This window comes from Bufo gargarizans, chromosome 7, assembly GCF_014858855.1.
Source record: "Bufo gargarizans isolate SCDJY-AF-19 chromosome 7, ASM1485885v1, whole genome shotgun sequence".
NCBI lineage: Eukaryota > Metazoa > Chordata > Amphibia > Anura > Bufonidae > Bufo > Bufo gargarizans.
In genome coordinates, this window is record NC_058086.1 from 97,900,318 (window position 1) to 97,923,937 (window position 23,620).

At 47.4% G+C, this 23,620-nt stretch overlaps 1 protein-coding gene across 2 annotated transcripts in view; it reads right to left on the reverse strand.

The window, feature by feature from the left end:
- The window catches only part of LOC122943602 (phosphodiesterase 4D interacting protein), a 1,023,137-nt gene that overhangs the window by 304,096 nt on the left and 695,421 nt on the right, over window positions 1–23,620 (reverse strand). The gene's annotated exons all lie outside the window — the stretch shown is intronic.

The following is a 23,620-nucleotide window of genomic DNA, read 5'->3' on the forward strand; positions in this document are numbered from 1 at the left end:
ACCTCATACCTGACTATGGACATGTGACCTAATGAGCACTGTCCATCACCCTGCCTATCTGACATGTTACAGGCATCTTTTGGTCTAAGTAAAATGCTTAAGAATTAAGTTATACTTTAAGTAAAGCATTTGCATGCTTTGGGTCTATCCAGGGCTTTTTGAGTTTCTGAACCCTTCTGAATTGTCATATTTCTGCAAACATTTGATCTAAAACTACATCAGATTTTCACACAAGTTCTAAAAGTAGATACAGATAACTAAATTGAACAAATGATTCACAAAACAGCTGAACAATAAAAGCTTAAACTCTGTTATGTTGATAGGCTTATGGGTTTCCTCCCATGAACTTTTTGCTTCAGTTCCTTCCACAGCATTTCTATTGGATTAAGGTCATCCGTTGGCAGAATGACTTGTAGGCTTATGTTTGTTGCCCTGCTGCATGACCAGCATTCTATTGAGATTCAGCTGATGGATAGATGTCCTAACATTTCCTTTAGAATTTGCTGGTATTATTCAGAAATCATTGTTCCAATGATGGAAGAATGGCCTGGCCCAGATGCAGCAAAACAGTCCAAATACCACAGATTTTATTAGGGTTTTATGCTGGATTGTGGTATTTTCCTTTCTCCAAACATAACACTTCACATTTAATCCAAAAAGTTATATTATTGGTCCCATCCATCCACAAAACATTGTTCCAGGTGATTTTCAGCAAATTGCAGACAGGCAGCAATGTTCTATTTGGAGACCAGTGGCTTTCTCCTTGAAATCCTGCCATGCACACCATTGTTGTTCAGTGTCCTCCGGATGGTGAGCTCATGAACATTAACATTAGTTAATGTGAGAAAGGCCTTTAGTTCCTTAGAGGATACCTTAGGTTCTTTGTGACCTTGCAGTCTATTACACAACTTGCTTTTGGCATGATTTTTTTTGGTCAACTAATTATGGGGAGGCTAGTAATGGTCTTGCATTTTCTTCATTTCTACACAATCTGTCTGTAGAGATGGTTTTGTAATCTTTTCCAGCCTGATAAGCATCAACAACTCTTCTTCTGAGTTTGTGCCATGAAACACTTCCACAAACATGTGTTGTGAAGATCAGATCATATAGATCTATGTTCTTTAAATAAAACAGGTTGCCCACTCACACATGATTGTTAGTCCATTGATTGAAAACACCTGACTCTAATATCACCTTCAAATTATATTTCAATCCTAAAATTTGATGTAAAATTTTGCCTCTCACAGATGTCATATTTGATTATTTTCTTCAAGAAAAAGACTAAGGGCTTATTTACACAGCCAGTGCTTGGTTAGTGCTTTCCATCAATGATTACAAGGGAAGAAAATATGGAAATCTGTTCATCTAGGCCTGTCACAAAGTATGTAATTTCAGTTATCTACTTTGCTAGGACCAGTAGAACACTATAGAAATTCTTTACTAATATACAGACGTAGCATCGCTGGCGCTCCCATCCGACTCGCGTGAGCGCATAGCGATACCCAATTTCATTAGCAAACCCGAAGCGCGTAAATAGACTAGTGAGAAAATTCAGGCTGCAATTTAGATTTGTGAACACCATATGGCGCATGGAACTACTGTACATGCCTGACCCTTATCCGCCACCCTGCTGAATTAAAACATAGTTAACTATATTTAATAAATGGCCATAAAAAAAGTAAAAAGAACAAATTAAAAAAAGAAAGAAAAATGTAAAGAAAAAAATTGCTTTGTTAAAAATTAAGGATGTCAAATGTAGGGTATAAAATAGTTAATCGGCAGTACAGTTCCTGGTTACATAAGTGAACTAAAGTGAACCTAAGGAGAACAATCTACAGAGAGACCGGTTCTGTGCCTGCCCAATTCTAAACTATTATAGCACTTTCCCCTATATTTATTTTAAAGGAAAGGGGGTGAAAGGGTTAATGTGCAGTTGGACTGGAGGTCAGGGTTAGGGTTACTTTCAGCAGGCGTGTCAATAACTTTCTGCTGTAACAACTGACACTGTAAAGGTAATAATTCTCAGCTCTGTCAATTACAGCAGCCTGTATCTATATACTGTATCTCCACTATACTGTACCAGTTAAGACAAAATGTGTCCATGAATCTCCACTGTGACAACAGCATACTGTATATTTTCAAATCTCTGCTATAGCAGTTATGTCAGCATGTATTTATAAATCTCTGCGCTTCAAGGGGTTAAAGAGCCATATACCTATTTATTTATACCTATTTTATTGCTGTTTACTACACTATAATTATGAATTAGAAATATACTATATATAATTATATTATATAACATTAAATTTGTAAAAAGTCTACCTGTCAAATTACATGAATGGCACACTAAACAATACCATACATGATTCAATAAGGAAATACTGTACAAGGGGAACACATATCCATGAAACATTCATTACATCGTGTATATACTGTATATTTTATTTCACATCAGACACATCATAAATCAAATGACTAGAGTTGAGCGGACACCTGGATGTTTGACCGAACTTAAAAAAAAGTTCAGGTTCAGGACCCGAACTTGACCCCAAACCCGAACCCCAATGGAGACCCGAACTTTTGGACACTAAATGGCTCTAAAATAGCCCTGAAAACAGCTAGAGGGCTGCAAAAGGCAGCACAATGTGCTTAAGAGCATGGCAAATGCTCTGCAAACGTGGATAAGGAAATGAATTTAAAAAACATAAAAGACCGTAAAAAAAAAAAATAGGAATTATGTAGGAGCAAGAGGTTGAGGAGGCGGTGAATGGGTGGATGTGGCCGTGTATGCTCACGTGGCGGTCTAGGTGGAAGCGGCGGCGAAGGCGGAATAGGTAGCCAACACAGATGTGTGTTATTTTGCATTTTTACATAGAGGTATCCCACAAAATATTAGGACATATAAAAAAAAAAAAAAAAAAGGAATAAGTGCACTTGAGTACAAGGATGGATGGTTGAGGCTGTTAGAATGTCTATTCTGCACAGGGTACAGACAAGTCCTGAGGGATCCAAGCCTGGATCATTTTAATGAACGCAAGCTTGTCCACTTTGGCTGAGGACAGGCGACTGCGTCTGTCTGTAATGACACCTCCTGCCGTGCTAAATGCACGTTCAGAGAATACACTGGCTGCAGGGCAGGCAAGCACCTCCAAGGCATACAGGGCAAGCTCTAGCCATGTGGACAATTTGGAGACCCAGAAGTTGAATGGGGCAGAACCATCAGTCAGTACGTATAGGCGTGTGCACAGGTACTGTTCCACCATGTTGTTCAAATGCTGCCTCCTGCTAACGTGCTCCATATCAGCAGTTGGGGCCTGTTGTTGCGGCGAGGTGACAAAGCTTTTCCACATGTCGGCCATGCTAACCCTGCCTTTTGAGGTGCTGGTGCTGACACAGCTGCATTGGCGACCTCTTCCTCCTCCCCTGCCTTCGCCTTGTGCTTCCACTTGTCCCCCGGGATCAGTCGGGATTGCTCTCAGGAGCGTGTCTACCAGCGTGTGCCTGTAGTCGTGCATCTTCCGATCACGCTCCAGTGAGGGAATTAAGGATGGCACATTGTCTTTGTAACGGGGATCCAGCAGGGTGGCCACCCAGTAGTCAGCACATGTAAAAATGTGGGCAACTCTGCTGTCGTTGCGCAGGCACTGCAGCATGTAGTCGCTCCTGTGTGCCAGGCTGCCCAGAGGTAAGGACAAGCTGTCCTCTGTGGGAGGCGTATCATCTGTGTCGTCCGTATCCCCCTAGCCATGCACCAGTGATGGGCCCGAGCTGCATTGGATGCCACCCCGCTGTGAACATGCTTCATCCCATCCTCCTCCTCATCCTACTCCTCCTCCTCCAGTAGTGGGCCCTGGCTGGCCAAATTTGTACATGGCCTCTGCTGTTGCAAAAATCCTCTTTCTGAGCATAAAAGACTGGCCTGAAAGTGTTAGAGATGACCCCTCTTCCTCCTCCTCGTCCTGGGCCACATCCTCTTCCATCATCGCCCTAAGTGTTTTCTCAAGGAGACATAGAAGTGGTATTGTAACGCTGATAACGGCGTCATCGCCACTGGCCATGTTGGTGGAGTAATCGAAACAGCGCAACAGGGCACACATGTCTCGCATGGAGGCCCAGTCATTGGTGGTGCTGTTCCGCAGTGCGACACACCCATGCGTGCTGCAGATGAAACTCCACTATGGCCTGCTACTGCTCGCACAGTCTCCCCAGCATGTGCAAGGTGGAGTTCCAACTGGTGGGCACGTCGCATATGAGGTGGTGAGCGGGAAGGCCGAAGTTACGCTGTAGAGCAGACAGCCGAGCAGCAGCAAGATGAGAACGCCGGAAGCACACACAGACGGACTGCACTTTATGCAGCAGCTCTGACATGTTGGGGTAGTTGTGAATTAATTTCTGCACCACCAAATTCAGCACATTCGCCAGGCAAAGGATGTGCATCAAACCGGCTAGTCCCAGAGCTGCAAGAAGATTTCACCCATTATTCCACACCACCAGGCCAGGCTTGAGGCTCACTGGCAGCAACCACTCGTCGGTCTGTTGTTCTATGATGATCTACTGGTTGAAGAAATAGTTGAAGTTGAAGTTGAATAGTTGAAGAAATAGCTAAAATGACAATGAAAGGAGAAGTTATCATTATGGGAGATTTCAATCTTCCAGATATAAACTGGAAAACCAAAATAGCAAGTTCTACCAGGAGTACAGATATTCTAAATTCCCTACTGGGGTTATCCCTACAACAAATGGTTGAGGAGCCAACCCGGAGGGAGGCCATTTTGGACTTGGTATTCACAAATGGGGATTCGGTATATGATGTCATTGTAGGCGAAACCTTGGTATCTAGTGATCACCAGTCAGTGTGGTTAGATATAAGAACTGTGAAAGAGTCCCACCACACAAAAACAAAAGTTTTAGATTTTAGAAAAACAGACTTTTCAAAAATGAAATTAGTCATAAATGAGTCCTTATCAGACTGGAACGGATTACATGGAGTCCAGGAGAAATGGGACTACTTAAAAGGTGCATTATTGAAGGCAACAGAAAATTGCATTAAACTTGTCAGTAAAAGCAAAAAAAGGAAGAGACCACTGTGGTACTCAGCAGAAGTGGCCCAAATCATTAAAAATAAAAAGCTAGCATTTTGCAATTATAAAAAAAAACAGAGCAATGAAGATAAGGAAATCTACAAGATTAGGCAGAAAGAGGCCAAGCAAGTTATAAGAACTTCTAAAGCGCAGGCAGAAGAAAAACTAGCTCAGTCTATGAAAAAAGGGGATAAGACATTCTTCAGATATATAAATGAAAAAAGGAAATTAAAACAAGGAATAACTAAATTAAAAACAAAGGACGGAAGGTATGTAGAAGAGAATAAAGGGCTAGCCGACTGCCTTAATGAATACTTCTGTTCAGTTTTTACAAAAGAAAAAGAAGGAGAAGGACCTCCACTAGAAAGGATGACTAATAAATCGTTTGATGCATGTGTCTTTACAGAGGAAGATGTTCTAAGTTTGCTGTCTAAAGTAAAGACAAATAAGTCACAGGGGCCTGATGAGATACACCCAAAATTATTAAAAGAGCTTAGTGGTGAGCTGGCAAAACCATTAACAGATTTATTTAACCAATCATTAGTAACAGGAGTCGTCCCGGAAGATTAGAAATTGGCAAATGTCGTGCCCATTCACAAGAAAGGTAGTAGGGAGGAATCGAGCAACTATAGACCAGTGAGTCTGACATCAATAGTAGGCAAATTAATGGAAACCCTATTAAAGGATAGGATTGTGGAACATCTAAAATCCCATGGATTGCAAGATGAAAAACAACATGGGTTTACTTCAGGGAGATCATGTCAAACAAATCTTATAGATTTTTTTGACTGGGTGACTAAAATAATAGACGGTGGAGGTGCAGTAGACATCGCATATCTAGATTTTAGTAAGGCTTTTGACACTGTCCCACACAGAAGACTTATCAATAAACTGCAGTCATTGAGCATGGACTCCCATATTGTTGAGTGGATTAGGCAGTGGCTGAGTGACAGACAACAGAGGGTTGTAGTCAATGGAGAACATTCAAAACAAGGTCATGTTACCAGTGGGGTTCCACAGGGATCTGTACTGGGACCAATTTTGTTTAATATCTTCATAAGTGATATTGCAAAAGGCCTCGATGGTAAGGTTTGTCTTTTTGCTGATGACACAAAGATATGTAACAGGGTTGATGTTCCTGGAGGGAAACGCCAAATGGAAAAGGATTTAGGAAAACTAGAAGAATGGTCAGAACTCTGGCAACTGAAATTTAATGTGGATAAGTGCAAGATAATGCACCTGGGGCGTAAAAACCTAAGGGCAGAATATAGAATATTTGACACAGTCCTGACCTCAGTATCTGAGGAAAGGGATTTAGGAGTAATTATTTCAGAAGACTTAAAGGTGGGAAGACAATGTAATAGAGCAGCACGAAATGCCAGCAGAATGCTTGGATGTATAGGGAGAGGTATAAGCAGTAGAAATAGTGAAGTGCTTATGCCGCTGTACAGAACACTGGTGAGACCTCACTTGGAGTATTGTGCGCAGTACTGGAGGCCATATCTCCAGAAGGATATAGATACTCTAGAGAGAGTTCAGAGAAGAGCCACTAAACTAGTACATGGATTGCAGGATAAAACTTACCAGGAAAGGTTAAAGGACCTTAATATGTATAGCTTGGAAGAAAGAAGAGACAGAGGGGATATGATAGAAACTTTTAAATACATAATGGGAATCAACTCGGTAAAGGAGGAGAGCATATTTAAAAGAAGAAAAACTACCACAAGAGGACACAGTTTTAAATTAGAGGGGCAAAGGTTTAAAAGTAATATAAGGAAGTATTACTTTACTGAGAGAGTAGTGGATGCATGGAATAGCCTTCCTGCAGAAGTGGTAGCTGCAAATACAGTGAAGGAGTTTAAGCATGCATGGGATAGGCATAAGGCTATCCTTCATATAAGATAGGGCCAGGGACTATTCATAGGATTCAGATATATTGGGCAGACTAGATGGGCCAAATGGTTCTTATCTGCCAACACATTCTATGTTTCTATACCCTGCCACAACTCCTGCACGGTGTGGGGCCTGTCCCTCAAACACATCAGTTTCAGAATGGCCTGCTGACGTTTACCCCTGGCTGTGCTGAAGTTGGCGGTGAAGGTCTGTTGCTGACCGGATGAGGAGGTGGTAGAAGAGGAGGAGGAAGCCGAGTAGGAAGAGGAGGCAACCGGAAGGCAAAGAATGATGCCCTGCGATCCTTGGCGGCGGAAGGACGTGTGTGCCAAACAGCTCTCCGCCTGGGGCCCAGCCGCCACTACATTTACCCAGTGTGCAGATAGGGAGATATAGCGTCCCTGGCCGTGCTTAATGGTCCACGTATCTGTGGTTAGGTGAACCTTGCCACAGATGGCGTTGCACAGTGCGCACTTGATTTTATCCGATACTTGGTTGTGCAGGGAGGGCACGGCTCTCCTGGAGAAGTAGTGGCGGCTGGGAACGACGTATTGTGGGACAGCAAGCGACATGAGTTGTTTGACAGCATTTCAAAGGCCAGTAGTTTAGAAATCCTGGCATTCAGGGCCAGGGATCGAGGGTGGCTAGGTGGGAATTTAGCGAGGGTGGCAAAGGTTTGTGAGATGGAGAGCTGAACGCTTCCATGTGACATGGTGGAGATGCTTGGTGACTGAGGCGGTGTTGTTGGTGGCACATCCTCTGTTTGCTGGGCGGCAGGTGCCAACGTTCCTCCAGAGGCGGAGGAAGAGGCCGAGGCAGCAGCAAAAGAGGGAGCAGGAGGGGCCTGAGCCTTTTCTTGGTTTTAAAGGTGCTTACTCCACTGCATCCCATGTCTCGCATGTAGATGCCTGGTCATGCAGGTTGTGCCAAGGTTCAGAACGTTAATGCCTCGCTTCAGGCTCTGATGGCAGAGCGTGCAAACCACTCGGGTCTTGTTTTCAGCACATTGTGTGAAGAAGTGCAATGCCAGGGAAGCTGCCTTTAGTGTGCTCGGTCCCTGGTTGTCAAGGAACCATGAACCAGACGTACAACAAGAGGTAAGTGGAAATAAGAAGGCTTTATTGAAAATCAAGCTGTAAGGCAAAAGTCCAAACGGATGGCAAAACCGAAGCAGGGTCTTGCGAAGCCAGAGGTCAGGTACCAGAAGGGTAGTCAGACGAAGCCTGGATCAGGAACCAGCAGGGTAGTCAGACGAGGCCAGGATCAGAAACCAGAAGGGTAGACAGACGAAGCCTGGATCAGGAACCAGCAGGGTAGTCAGACGAAGCCAGGATCAGGAACCAGAAGCAGCAGCAGTCTTAGAAGCATGTGAACACAGGAGGACCAAGCAAGGAACTGAAGCCACAGACCTCCTATATATATGAGCTAGGCATCCAGCTCCTCCCAGTGGGAAGGAGAGCCGCAGGGTGGGAGGCTACAAGAAACCCAGAAACCGAGATGGCCGCCAGCACATGTCAAACGAAGGAGAACAGCAAGAAGGTAAGACCATGACAGTACCTCCCCCTCAAGGGCCCCTCCTCCGCGGAGTAAAGAATGGTTTCTGAGGGAAGCGTGCGTGGAAGGCTCGGAGCAAGGCAGGAGCATGGACATCTGCGGAGGGAACCCAGGAACGCTCCTCTGGACCATAACCACGCCAATGGACCAAAAACTGCACCCGGCCGCGGACCAGGCGTGAGTCCAGGATATTGCTCACCTCATACTCCTCACGATTGCCCACTTGGACCGGACGAGGCCGAGGAACCGAGGAAGTGAAACGATTACACACCAGTGGCTTCAACAGGGAGACATGAAACACGTTGGAGATCCGCATGCCAGGAGGAAGCGCAAGGGCATAGGCTACCGGGTTTACCCTGCGAAGCACTCGGAAGGGACCAACAAAGCGAGGCGCCAGCTTGGGAGTGGGCACTCGAAGGTTGAGGTTGCGAGTGGACAACCATACGCGGTCTCCGACCTGGTAGGAAGGAGCGGGCGCTCGTCTGCGATCAGCCTGAAGTCTCTGGCGCTGCGCAGAGACCTCAAGGGACCTCTGGATCTGTACCCAAGAAGCACGTAGGACGGAAAGGTGATCCTCCACAGCCGGAATATCCTGGGGAGAGAATACTTCCGGTAACACGGCAGGTTGGAACCCATAATTGGCCATGAAGGGAGACGTACCAGAGGAAGAGTTCACCGCCGTGTTCCTGGCAAACTCAGCCCAAGGCAGGAGGTCAACCCAATTGTCTTGGTGATCGGAGACATAGCAACGAAGGAATTGCTCCAAGGCCTGATTGGATCGTTCTGCGGCCCCATTGGACTGAGGGTGGTAGGCCGAGGAGAAAGAGAGATGAATCCCCAACTGGGAGCAAAAGGCGCGCCAGAACCTGGACACAAACTGACTCCCCCGATCCGACACAATCTCCTTGGGCAAACCGTGCAACCGGAAGACCTCCCTGGCAAAAATCGTGGCCAACTCTTGTGCAGAGGGTAACTTCTTGAGAGGAACACAGTGACACATTTTGGAAAACCGATCCACAATCATGAGAATGACCGTATGGCCTCGGGATGCAGGGAGGTCCACAATGAAATCCATCCCCAGGTGTGACCATGGACGCTCCCCGGTGGCTATGGGTTGCAAAAGGCCCAACGGAAGGTGCCGAGGTGACTCTGGGCACAAACGGAGCATGCCGCTACATATGCGGCGATGTCGGAACGTAGAGAAGGCCACCAGAACAGACGTGAAACAGCCCAGGACAGCTGATTCTTTCCAGGATGCCCCGCGGCCTTGGAGTTATGGTAGGTTTGCAACAACCGAGTGCGCAACTCGTCAGGCACAAAACATCTGCCGTTGGGTCTCCCAGAGGGAGCACCAGATTGAGCCGCCAAAATCTGCTCACCCAGGGGAGAGGTCAGGCTGGTGCGAATGGCGGCCAGGATCTGATTCGGAGGTATGACCGAAGTCAGAATCGACTCCTCCCCGGACAGCTCGGAGTACTGCCGTGATAAGGCATCCGCTCTGATGTTCTTGGAACCGGGTAGGTAGGAGACCACGTAATTAAAACGTGACAAGAACAGAGCCCATCTGGCCTGACGTGGTGTCAATCTCTTGGCCTCAGAGAGGTAGGTCAGATTCTTGTGATCCGTCAGGATGAGAACCGGAACCACCGAGCCCTCGAGCAAGTGCCTCCATTCTTTAAGGGCCTGCACGATGGCCAATAACTCCCTGTCACCAATCTGATAGTTGCACTCCGCGGAAGACAGTTTCCGGGAGTAAAACCCACAAGGAAGCAGAGGACCCTCTGGTGTTCTACGCTGAGACAGAAGGGCGCCTACTCCCGTCTCAGACGCGTCCACCTCGAGGACAAAAGGCAACCCAGGGTTGGGATGTGACAGAATCGGAGCCGACACAAAGGCGGACTTTAGAGCCTCAAAAGCTCGGATGGCCTCGAGCGGCCAGACCTGGGGATTACTGCCCTTCCTGGTCAGATCCGTGAGAGGCTTGGCTAGCATGGAAAAGTCCCTGATGAACTTCCGATAATAATTGGCGAAGCCCAAAAAGCGCTGCAGGGCACGAAGACCACTGGGCTGGGGCCACTGTAAGACAGCCGCAACCTTCTCAGGATCCATGGAGAACCCCTCAGCGGAAATGATGTAACCTAAGAAGGTTACCTGGGATCGGTGAAATTTGCATTTCTCAAGCTTACCGAACAGCTTGTTCTCTCGTAACCGTTGCAACACTTGTCTGACATCCAGAATGTGGGCCTCCATGGATTCAGAATATACCAAGATGTCATCCAAATAGACCACCACACACTGCTGCAACAGGTCACGGAAAACATCGTTGATGAATTCCTGGAAGACTGCGGGCGCATTGCACAACCCAAAGGGCATAACCAAGGATTCATAATGACCGGTCCTGGTGTTAAACGCGGTCTTCCACTCATCGCCCGCCTTGATCCTTACCAGGTTATATGCCGCCCTCAGGTCGAGTTTGGTAAAGACCGTGGCCCCTTTGAGGCGATCGAACAGCTCGGAAATCAAGGGTATCGGGTAAGCGTTCTTGATCGTGATGCGATTGAGACCCCTGTAATCGATGCAAGGCCTCAACTCACCGCCCTTCTTTTTCACAAAGAAAAATCCAGCCCCTGCCGGGGACGAGGATTTGCGAATGTGTCCGCGTGAAAGCGCCTCCCTCACGTACTCCTCCATGGCCTCATTCTCCGCTACCGACAGTGGATAGACTTTGCCACGAGGAGGAACGGCACCAGATTGTAACTCTATGGCACAATCGTATGGGCGGTGCGGAGGTAGGGCAACTGCGCGCACCTTATCGAATACATCCCGGTACTCCTCGTATTCAGGAGGCAACAGAGAGTCCGAGGAAGTACACAGCAACTTGACAGGCCCATGGATGCAACTAGCCCCACACTGCGGTGACCACGAGAGGATCTCGGCCGATCTCCAATCGAAAGTCGGATTATGCTTCTGGAGCCAGGGGTACCCCAAGACCACCGAGTAGTGTGGAGACGAAATAACCTGGAGACAGACCGACTCTCTGTGAACGGCACCAATGGCCATCCCCACTGGAACGGTCTCATGAGTCACGTGTGGCGGCAGAAGGGGTCTGCCGTCTATCGCCTCAAGAGCCAGTGGGGAACCTCGAGGCTGCAGAGGAATGGAATTGGCGGCAGCGAACACACTATCAATGAACAAACCACCAGCACCAGAGTCCACCAATGCCTGGGTCGTCACCGAGCCCCCGACCCAGGAGAGGACAACAGTAATCAGTGGTTTGTCAACACGGGAAACCGGGGACGAGGAAACTCCACCCAAGATCTGCCCCCGACAGGATCTCAGGTGCGAGCGTTTCCCGGACGGTTCGGGCATGCCAACCGAAAATGCCCACCGAGACCACAGTACATGCATCGGCCCTCGCGTCTCCGGAGTACCCTCTCCCCCTCGGACAGGCGAGCAAACCCCAGCTGCATGGGTTCACCCCCAGACAAGTCATCCCCAGGAGGCGTGGGAGGAGAGGGAGGCACGGGTGGGACAGCAAACGTAGACGCCAATCTGTTAGAAGACCTCCGCAGGCTCTCCTTAGAGGAAGGTCTCTCCCTGAGTCTGGTGTCAATCAAAATCAGGAAAGAAATAAGAGACTCGAGCTCCACTGGTAGGTCCTTAGCTGCAACCTCATCCTTCAAGGCATCCGAGAGACCATGAGAGAAAGCAGCGACCAGAGCCTCATTATTCCAGCCCACCTCTGCTGCCAGGGTACGAAACTCAATGGCGTATTCAGCTACGGATCGTGAACCCTGTCTGATGGACATAAGGAGCTTCGCAGCAGAGGCAGCACGAGCCGGCATATCGAATACCTTCCGAAGAGAAGCAACAAAACCGGAAAACTCGGCAACCACCGGATTGTTGTTCTCCCATAAAGGGCTGGCCCAGGCCAAGGCCTTGTCCGAGAGCAGCGAGATCAAGAAGCCCACCTTTGATCTCTCAGTAGGAAAGGCATGTGGCAGCAACTCGAAATAAATGCCCTCCTGGTTAAGGAAACCTCGGCACTGAGTTGGCTCTCCCCCAAAGCGCTGTGGAAGGGGGGCAGAACCGGTCATACCCCGAAACACCAGGCGCAGCAACAGGTGTCGGGGTAGACTCTGGCGCAACAACCAGAGCGGCAGTAGGAGCGGGCCCAGGAGCGACAACCGACCCATCGGCAACGGAAGCGAAATGAGCCGTGCGTTCAAGCAGGGTTTGCAACGCCACAGCGAACCGACCCAACAGGTGATCCTGCTGATCAAGTCTGGCAACCAGCGTAGGTAACGAGGATGGCCCTGTACCGTCAGAATTCATGGCTTGGTCCTAATGTCAAGGAACCATGAACCAGACGTACAACAAGAGGTAAGTGGAAATAAGAAGGCTTTATTGAAAATCAAGCTGTAATGCAAAAGTCCAAACGGATGGCAAAACCGAAGCAGGGTCTTGCGAAGCCAGAGGTCAGGAACCAGAAGGGTAGTCAGACGAAGCCTGGATCAGGAACCAGCAGGGTAGTCAGACGAGGCCAGGATCAGGAACCAGAAGGGTAGTCAGACGAAGCCTGGATCAGGAACCAGCAGGGTAGTCAGACGAAGCCAGGATCAGGAACCAGAAGCAGCAGCAGTCTTAGAAGCATGTGAACACAGGAGGACCAAGCAAGGAACTGAAGCCACAGACCTCCTATATATATGAGCTAGGCATCCAGCTCCTCCCAGTGGGAAGGAGAAGCCGCAGGGTGGGAGGCTACAAGAAACCCAGAAACCAAGATGGCCGCCAGCACATGTCAAACGAAGGAGAACAGCAAGAAGGTAAGACCATGACACTGGTGACTATGGCCAGTGGCAGGCGAACTGTTTTGGTGATGGCTGCTCTGCTTTTGCACCCTGCTCCCTCTTTTGCTACGCTGTTGGCTCGGTCTCGCCACTGCCTCTTCCTCCGAATTCTGAAAGTCAGTGGCACGACCTTCATTCCATGTGGGGTCTAGGACCTCATTGTCCCCTCATCGTCTTCCACCCAGTCTTCCTCCCTGACCTCCTTTTCGGTCTGCACACTGCAGAAAGACGCAGCAGTTGGCACCAATGTTTCGTCATCATCAGAGACGTGCTGAGGTGGTATTCCCATGTCCTCATCAGGAAACATAAGTGGTTGTGCGTCAGTGCATTCCATGTCTTCCACCCCTGGGGTAGGGCTAGCTGAATGCCCTTGGGAAACCCTGCCAGCAGAGTCTTCAAACAGCATAAGAGACCGCTGCATGACTTGAAGCTCAGACAGGTTCCACGATATGCACAGGGGTGATGTAACAGACTGATGGGCATGGGTTTCAGGCACCACCTGTGCGCTTTCTGCAGAAGACTGGGTGGGAGATAATGTGAACGCGCTGGTTCCACTGTTGGCCACCCAATTGACTAGCGCCTGTACTTGCTCAGGCCTTACCATCCTTAGAACGGCATTAGGCCCGACCAAATATCGCTGTAGATTCTGGTGGCTACTGGGACCTGAGGTAGTAGGTTCAGTGGCAGAACAGCCACGTCCTCTCCCTGCACCAGAGGCTCCACCAACACCACCACCACAGCCATGACCGCGTCCCTTATTAGATGTTTGCCTCATAGTTAGCGTTCACCAAGCAAAGTAAAAAGTGGTTAAGTCTGTTAAAAATAATTAAACGCCAATAAAAACTCTATATGACAGCAGTATTTGTGGCCTAAATTTCACAGTAACTTATGCACGTCTAATCCCAGATGTGCAGTATATCAGAGGTTTTTTTTAACCCTAGTAACCAAAAAGTCGTATTTCTGGCCTAAATGTGACACTCACTTATGCACGTCTAATCCCAGATGTGCAGGATATCAGAGGGGCTACTGAATTGACCACCGCAGATATTTTGTAAGGTCCAATAAATCTTGGCCCTAGTTTCCAAGATGGTACTCTCAGTTTAATATTTTTAGTAGATAACCACACCAGATCACCCACACACAGGTCCTGACCAGTCATACATCTCTTGCCAGCCATTCGCTTATACCTCTCACCCATCTTCTCCAAATTTACTTGGATTCTCTGCCAGATAGAAGACAAGGCAGAAGAAAATCTCTCCTCCTCTGGCATCCCAGAGGAACTAGTCCCAGATAAGGTACCAAATTGAGGATGAAAGCCGTATATGCCCAAAAATGGCGAGTTACCCGTGGACTCCTGCCTACGGTTATTCAAAGCAAACTCTGCTAGGCATAAGAATGAAGAGCAGTCTTCCTGATTCTCAGCCACAAAGCACCTCAAGTAGGTCTTCAGGTTTTGATTAGTACGCTCTGTCTGCCCATTCGACTGCGGATGAAAAGTGGAAGAGAATGAAAGTTCAATGCCTAGCCGAGAGCAGAACGCCCTCCAAAACCTGGAGACAAACTGCGTGCCCCTATCAGACACCAGATCTGAGGGAATGCCATGTAATTTCACAATATTATCAACAAAAATCTGAGCAAGATTCTTAACATTGGGCAGACTACTAACGATACAAAGTGAGCCATTTTACTAAAACTGTCAACAACCACCAAAATTACTGTTTTCCCGGAGGAACTCGGCAAATCCGTAATAAAGTCCATAGACAAGTGCGTCCAAGGACGAGACAGAATAGACAAAGGAAGAAGTGAACCAGAAGGTCAAGTGTGAGCAACCTTTGACCGCGCACAGGTTTCACAAGATGCTATGTAATCCTCAATACTCTTATGTAACCCAGGCCACCAGAACCTCGGGACACAAGATCAAAGGTGGACTTACCACCAGGATGTCCAGCAAGGACAGTTTCGTGATGTTGAATACCTTGTATCGCAGTCCATCAGGAACAAACAACCTCCCTGGGGGACAAGAACCAGGAGCCCCCTCCTGGGCTCCCAACACCTCCATCTACAATTCAGGTACAGAGCGGAGACCACCACCCCATCAGCCAAAACCGGAGCAGGATCCTCAATCACATCCCCCAGGAAAACTGCGAGACAACGCATCCACCTTGACGTTTTTAACCCCCGGGCAAAAAGTAACCACAAAATTGAACCTGGTAAAGAACAGCGACCATCTAGCATGTCTAGGATTCAGACACTTGGCAGACTGCAGGTAAGCCAAATTCTTATGATCGGTATATATCGTAACAGGATGAGACGCCCCCTCCAACCAGTGACTCCATTCCTCAAAAGCCAATTTGAATGCCAGCAATTCCCTATCTCCTACATCTTAATTCCTCTTGGCGACCGAGAGCTTCTTGTAAAAAAAAAAGCACACGGAACCCATTTGCCAGGAGATGAAACCTGCGACAGCACTGCTCCAACCCCCCACTTCTGATGCATCAACCTCCACCACGAATGGCTAAGACACATCGGGTTGCACCAGAATGGGAGCAGATGCAAAACATTCTTTAATAGCCGAAAAGGCCTGCACTGCCACATCCGACCAGACAGAGACGTCAACGCCCTTCTTAGTCATATCGGTCAGAGGTTTTACAATGGTAGAATAGTTCAAGATAAATTTTCTATAATAATTAGTAAACCCCCAAAACTGCATCAAAGATTTCTGATTCTCTGGTCGGTCCCATTCCAGAACCGCTCTGACCTTTTCGGGGTCCATACGAAAACCAGAGTCAGAAAGCAGATTTCCTAGAAAAGGAAGCTCCTGCACAGAAAACACACATTTCTCCAATTTGGTATATAATTTATTCTCCCGAAGGATCGACAAAACCTGTCTCACGTGATCCTGATAGGTCTTTCGGATCAGGATAGTAAATTAGAATGTCATCCAAGTAAACTACCACGAACCTCCCCACAATATGATGGCAAATGTCATTGACGAATCGCTGAAATACCACTGGTGCGTTACCCAAAAGGCATAACCAGATTCTCAAAATGACCCTCGTGCGTGTTAAAGGCCGTTTTCCACTCATCCCCTTCCTTGATTCTGATAAGATTGTAGGCCCCTCTTAAATCCAACTTGGAGAACACCCTGGCTTCAACAATTTGATCAAAAAGATTGGAGATCAAAGGAAGGGGATACGGATCACAGACCGTAATACGGTTCAATTCCCGGAAATCCAAACAAGATCTCAGCGATCCATCCTTTTTCTTTACAAAGAACAAACCAACTGCAATCGGAGACTTAGATGGCCTAATATGACCTTTTGCCAAACTCTCGGCAATATACTTCCGCATGACCTCTCTTTCAGGTTGAAAAAGATTGCAAAGCCGACAATCATAGTCATGATGAGGGGGCAATTCCTTAGCCCCACCCTCCAAAAAGACAGCTGCAAAATCTGAGAGCTACTGAGGTAAAGCCGTAGTAGACACACCAGAGATAGATGTGCCAAGACAATTGTCCGAACAAAATTCACTCCAACCAATGATCTGTCTTGCTTGCCAATCTATAATTGTGTTATGTTTTGTCAACCACTGTAAACCTAAGTCTATAGGAGCGGGCAAGTCCTTCATGACAAAACAAGACATGATCTCAACATGCGAATCACCCACCCTTAACTGAATACCATGAGCAATATGAGTGAGACTCCTTTGAGAAAGAGGGGAAGAATCAATTGCGAAAACCGGAATCTCTCTTTCTAAAGTGCAAGTACTTAGACCCAGATTTTGAAGAAAAAGAAAAATCAATAAGGTTTACCCCAACACCACAGTCAATGAATACTTCAACAACAAAAATTCTTGAGTCTAGCGCCACCATAGCTGGAAGGAGAAAATAAGTATTACAGGGAGCTACTACCTAAAGTCTACTACCAGAACGGATAGACACCTGACCCAGCAGCATAGTTTCCTCCCCTACCCCAGAGTTATATGTCATATCACCCTGGGGAGCAGGTGAGACGAAACCACTCACAGAAGGGATCCCTTGTGGAGGGAACCTTACACCTCTCTCTAATACATCTATCTAACCATACTGCCAAAGACATAGCATTCTCCAATGTATCCGGGTACTCTTAAAACCAAGGGCATCTTTCAATCTCTCAGATAACCCCTGACAAAACTGACTACGTAACGCGGGGTCATTCCACTTTGACTCAGTAGCCCATCTCCTAAACTCAACGCAGTAAGCCTTTGCAGTATGTTCATCTTGTAATAAATTACGCAATTTAGATTCCGCCTTCGAGACCCAATCTGGATCATCATAAATTAATCCCAAGGCTTTAAAAAATTCTTCCACCGACCGAAGGGCCAGAGAACCGGATGGCAGAGAAAAGGCCCAGGATTGCGCGTCTCCTTTAAGCAGGGATATGATTATCCCTACCCTCTGACTCTCATCACTAGGCGGAGATGGACGCAGCCGAAAATACAGCTTGCATGACTCTTTAAAGCAGATAAAGTCATCCACACCCCCTGCAAATCTATCAGGGAGAGCGACTTTAGGCTCCCCATAAATTTGACTTCCTCCTATTGCACCTGATGCCAGAGCATTCTGACACTGTGTGACCGAATTACGCAGATCAGCAACCTCTATAGAAAATCCCTGCATGCGATCAACTAGACTCCATCTCAAAACAGCAGTCAAAATATTGGTGGGTTATAATGTCACGCTGGACAGCGCACAAGATAAACCAAATACCGCCAAACAAGTGTCAAGCTGGGGATAAAGGTCACCTCCTGACAAATCCCTACCACCTCTCCCTAGACTTCTATGTCCACGTTCAGACCCTAAAGGTGGGAATGAGCGTTTCCCCGTGCCTAGGCTGAAGATTCCCTAAAATCCCTAACATGACGAAAGGGGGAAAGAGGTAGTCTGCTCCCTCAGGAACTAGAGGGGGCAGGCGTCTCTCTAACAGCCTAGACAGACAACTACAAGAAAAACAAAAACAGCAAAAAGCTGTATTTCTGGCCTAAATGTGACACTCACTTATGCACGTTTAATCCTAGATGTGCACTATATGAAACAGATCGGGGATTTTTCACCCTAGTAAGCAAAAAGCTGTATTTCTGGCCTAAATGTGACACTCACTTATGCATGTCTAATCCCACATGTGCAGTAGAAATGTCGCTAACATACAATTTTCCGTTCGCGAACGGCGAACGCGAATTTCTGCAAATGTTCGTGAACGGGCTAACCGGGCGAACCGCCATTGACTTCAATAGGCAGGCAAATTTTAAAACCCACAGGGACTCTTTCTAGCCACAGTAGTGATGGAAAAGTTGTTTCAAGGGGACTAACACCTGGACTGTGGCATGCCGGAGGGGGATCCATGGCAAAACTCCCATGGAAAATTACATAGTTGACGCAGAGTTGGATTTTAATCCATTAAGGGCATAAATCACCTAATAAACCGATTTTTTTTTTGAACAACGTGGTTTAAAACATCCAGTGTGTGTATACGATCAGGTATGATGTTGTATCGATCAGGTAGTGTAAGGGTTACGCCCGCTTCACAGACATTGACAGACCAAACTCCCCTTTTAATGCACCGCAAACAGTCCATTTTCCCAACCACAAACTTCCCATTTGCACAAGGTTGGATACCAAGCTAGCCATGTCCTGTTGATGTCATTGAAGGTTTCTTCCACCACCCAGCCACGTACAATACCAAGGGTCCCCAAAAGGTTAATTTAATTGATTTTTTGAATGGGGAAATGGGGAGATGGTTAAAAAAACGCTTGCTCCCTCCCCTTTGTTTGAATCCATGCCACGTTCACTGCGTCTGCGCCGTGCAATTTACTGTCATACCCGATATGAGTGGTATTTTCTGTAGTACTATTCTCATCAGTTTAATCCCTGTTACGTGACGTCCCCAATTTGGGGTCCATTTATTAAATAGATTTTTCAAACGGGGAGATGGTTAAAAAAAAACGCTGGCTCCCTCCCCTTTGTTTGAATTAACACCACGGTCATTGCATTGTGCAATTTACTGTCACACCCGATATGAGTGGTATTTTCTGTAGTACTATTCTCATCAGTTTAATCCCTGTTACATGACGTCCCCAATCTGGGTTCCATTTATTAAATAGATTTTTCGAATGGGGAGATGGTTAAAAAAAATGCTGGCTCCCTCCCCTTTGAATCCACGCCACGGTCACTGCGTCTGCGCCGTGCAATTTACTGTCACACCCGATATGAGTGGTATTTTCTGTAGTACTATTCTCATCAGTTTAATCCCTGTTACGTCCCATATTAGGGACTGCCTTTTGTGAAAAAAAATTTAGGCCGGGTACCTTCGACTGCCTTCACAGAGATAGAAAAAGCAGCTTGGTCGTTCCTCTTACTCCCAAGTTGGGTCACTGCGCGTGCACGGAGCAATGTGCTGTGACACCCTATATGAGTAGTGTCTTAACTAGTACTATTCCTATCAGTTTAATCCCTGTTACGTCCCCTATCCAGGGACATGTGTCGAATTGATTAATCATTGTCGAATTAACAACATCCTGAAATAATTTTGTTCTGAGCTCTGTACTTGCTTTGTATTGGAATTGATGGGGATTTTTTTAAATTGTCTGCATTATTTCTAATAAACTATTAAGAGACTTTATTATAATTTTTTTTATTTTATGTATTAAAAACCCATACAACTTAAAAAAATAAAAATAATGTTTTTTCTATGAAAAATTATCCAGCCGATCGCGTTTAGTCTGATAATAATGAAGCAACGGCCTTATCTGGGGTGTGGCAACATTGCCAACACACTCATAGAGGTGATGATCGCTTCATTGTGATACGCAAGCTCTTTCACCAAAACAAGGTACCGATCACAAAGGGGAATTGACACATGTATGTGCCTTTTTTTTGTTTTGTTTTTGCAGCCACAGTGCAGCACTAGAGGCCAGAAAAATTAGGCATGTACACATGCCTGAAAAATTTGGTATTGTTGCCGGAAAAATTGATGTTTTCCAGGCAGAAAGGTGACTAAAACATTGCGGCTTGAACCCTAGTTGGTGGCGGAGAATTCATGAAAGTCATCCGGTATGCAGACATTAAATACAGCAGTGTGGGGACCAATTTGAGGCCAAGGCATGTCATCAGGCCTTTTGTTAGTCAAACGTATCCCCCACTGTCAGTCCCTTCGGGATCCATGCCTCATTCATCTTAATGAAGGTGAGGCAATCAACACTTTTTTGACCGAGGCGACTTCTTTTGTCAGTGACAATGCCTCCTGCTGCACTGAAGGACCTTTCTGACAGGACACTTGAAGCGGGTCAGGCCGGAAGTTCTATCGCAAACTGGGATAGTTCAGGCCACAGGTCAAGCCTGCACACCCAGTAGTCAAGGGGTTCATCGCTCCTCAGAGTGTTGATATCTGCAGTTAAGGCAAGGTAGTCTGCTACCTGTCGGTCGAGTAGTTCTCTAAGGCTGGATCCCGAAGGGCTGTGGCGAGGTGTAGGATTGAAAAAGCTCTGCATGTCCTCCATCAACAACACATCTGTAAAGCGTCCTGTCCTTGCCGCCGTGGTCGTGGTAGGAGGAGGATTACTTTCACCTCTTTCCCTGTTAGATTCCAGTTGTGCTGTGACATCTCCCTTATAAGCTGTGTAAAGCATATTTTTTAGTTTGGTTTTGAACTGCTGCGTCCTTTCTGACTTTCGGTAATTTGGTAATATTTCCGCCACTTTCTGCTTATACCGGGGGTCTAGTAGAGTGGCCACCCAGTACAGGTCGTTCTCCTTCATCCTTTTTATACGATGACAGCATGAAAGACCCCATTTGCACAAGGTTGTATGCCGAGCTACTCATTTCCCGTTCCTCGTCCTCACTGATGTCATTGACAGTCTGTTCTTCCCCCCAGCCATGTCCAATAACACCACGGGTCCCATATAGGTGACAACGAGCACCCTGGGATGCCTGCTGTGGTTGGTCTTCCTCCTCCTCAAAGCCACATTCCTCCTCTTCCTCATACTCCTCTTCCGGCGTTGCCGCAGGTGCGGTAAGTGATGATGACAAGGCTGTTTCTGGTGGTGATGGTGACCACAACTCTTCCTCTTCCTCTTCACGCTCATTTACAGCCTGATCCAGCACTCTTCACAGGGCACGCTCAAGGAAGAAAATAAATGGGATGAGATCGCTGATGATGCCTTCGGTGCGACTGACTAGGTTTGTCACCTCCTCATAAGCACACATGAGCCTACAGGCATTGCGCATGAGCCTCCAGTAACGTGGCTAAAAAATTCCCTGGCTGTCCTAGCACCCCGGTCATACAAATACTCGTTGACGGCTTTTTCTTGCTGGAGAAGGCGGTCAAACATTAGGAGTGTTGAATTCCAACGTGTCGGGTTGTCGCAAATCAAACTCCTCACTGGCATGTTGTTTCGGCGCTGAATGTCTGAAAAGTGCACCATGGCAGTGTAGGAACGCCTGAAATGGCCACACACCTGCCTGGCCTGCTTGAGGACGTCCTGTAAGCCTGGGTTCTTAGACACAAAGCGTTGTACGATGAGATTCAACACATGTGCCATGCACGGCACATGTGACAACTTGCCTAAATTCAATGCTGCCAACAAATTGCTTCCATTGTCACACACCACTTTGCCGATCTCCAGTTGGTGCGGGGTCAGCCACTGATCCACCTGTGTGTTCAGAGCGGACAGGAGTGCTGGTCCGGTGTGGCTCTCTGCTTTCAGGCAAGTCAACCCCAAGACAGCGTGACACTGTCGTATCCGGGATGTGGAATAGCCCCTGGGGAGCTGGGGGGATTCAGTTGATGTGCAGCCAGATGCCGTAGCAGAAGAGGACTCAGCCGAGGAGGTTATGGAAGAGGATGGTGTAGGAGGAGTAGAGGAGGTGGCAGTAGGCCTGCCTGCAAGTCGTGGCAGTGTCACCAACTCCGCTGCAGAGCCATGCATTCCATGCTTGGCAGCCGTCAGCTGGTTGACCCAATGCGCAGTGTAGGTGATATACCTGCCCTGACCATGATTTGCAGACCAGGTATCAGTGGTCAGATGGACCCTTGCCCCAACACTGTATGCCAGAGATTCTATGACTTCCTTTTCAATCACTGAGTAGAGGTTTGGGATTGCCTTTTTTGGAAAAAAAATTTGTCCGGGTACCTTCCACTGTGGTGTCCCAATAGCGACCAATTTTTTGAAGGCCCAGGACTCCACCAGCTGGTATGGTAAAAACTGGCGGGCTAAGAGCTCCCTCAAGCCAGCTATCAGACGCCGGGCAAGGGGGTGACTCTGTGACATTGGCTTCTTACGCTCAAACATTTCCTTTACAGACACCTGACTGTGGGCAGATGAGATGGAACTGCTGAAGGTGAGAGGCGGAGTCGCGGGTGGTTCAGAGGGGGCAAGGAGGACAGCAGTGGTTGACGTGGCTGAAGATGCAGGACCAGAAGGAGGATGGTGGCTTTGAGTTTTTGTGCTGCTTGTACTCATGTGTTGATTGCATTGACGTTTGTGATGTGAGATCATGTGCCTTCGCAAAGCAGTTGTACCGAGGTGGGTGTTGGATTTCCCACGACTCAGTTTCTTTTGGCACAGGTTGCAAATCGCATCGCTGTTATCAGAGGCAGACACACAAACAAAATGCCACACTGCTGAGCTTTGCAATGACGGCATTCTGGTGGTGGTAACAGCATGCGTTGATTGGCGTGCTGTCTGGCTGACCCCGGGTGCCGATACATGCTGTCTGACTGTGCCACTAGCTCCTTGCAACGACCTCCCTCTGCTTCGAACTCGTCTCCTCCTTCTCTCTGTCTCCCCTTCTGAACTTTCCCCCTCTTCTTCTTCTCTTCGAGCAGGCACCCACGTGGCATCCACAGACACATCGTCATCATCAACCACTTCACTTGTATCTGACACCTCAGCAAAGGAAGCAGCAGCGGGTACAACATCCTCATCATCATCATCACACTGTACGTCCATGTGTGTAATGCTGCCTGACCGAGACATATCCCTGTTATCTACATCCCCTGGCAATAATGGTTGAGCATCACTAATTTCATCCAACTGATGTGTAAATAACTCCTCTGAGGGATCAAGTGAAGCGGCTGTGGTGGCTGCAGTGGTAGTGGTGGTGGCGGACGGGATAGTGGTAACTTGAGAGCAGGTGACCATAGCTGAGCTGGAGGAGAATGGTGCGTCAAGGTTCTTAGTGGAAGCTGTTGAAAATTGGGTGTCCTG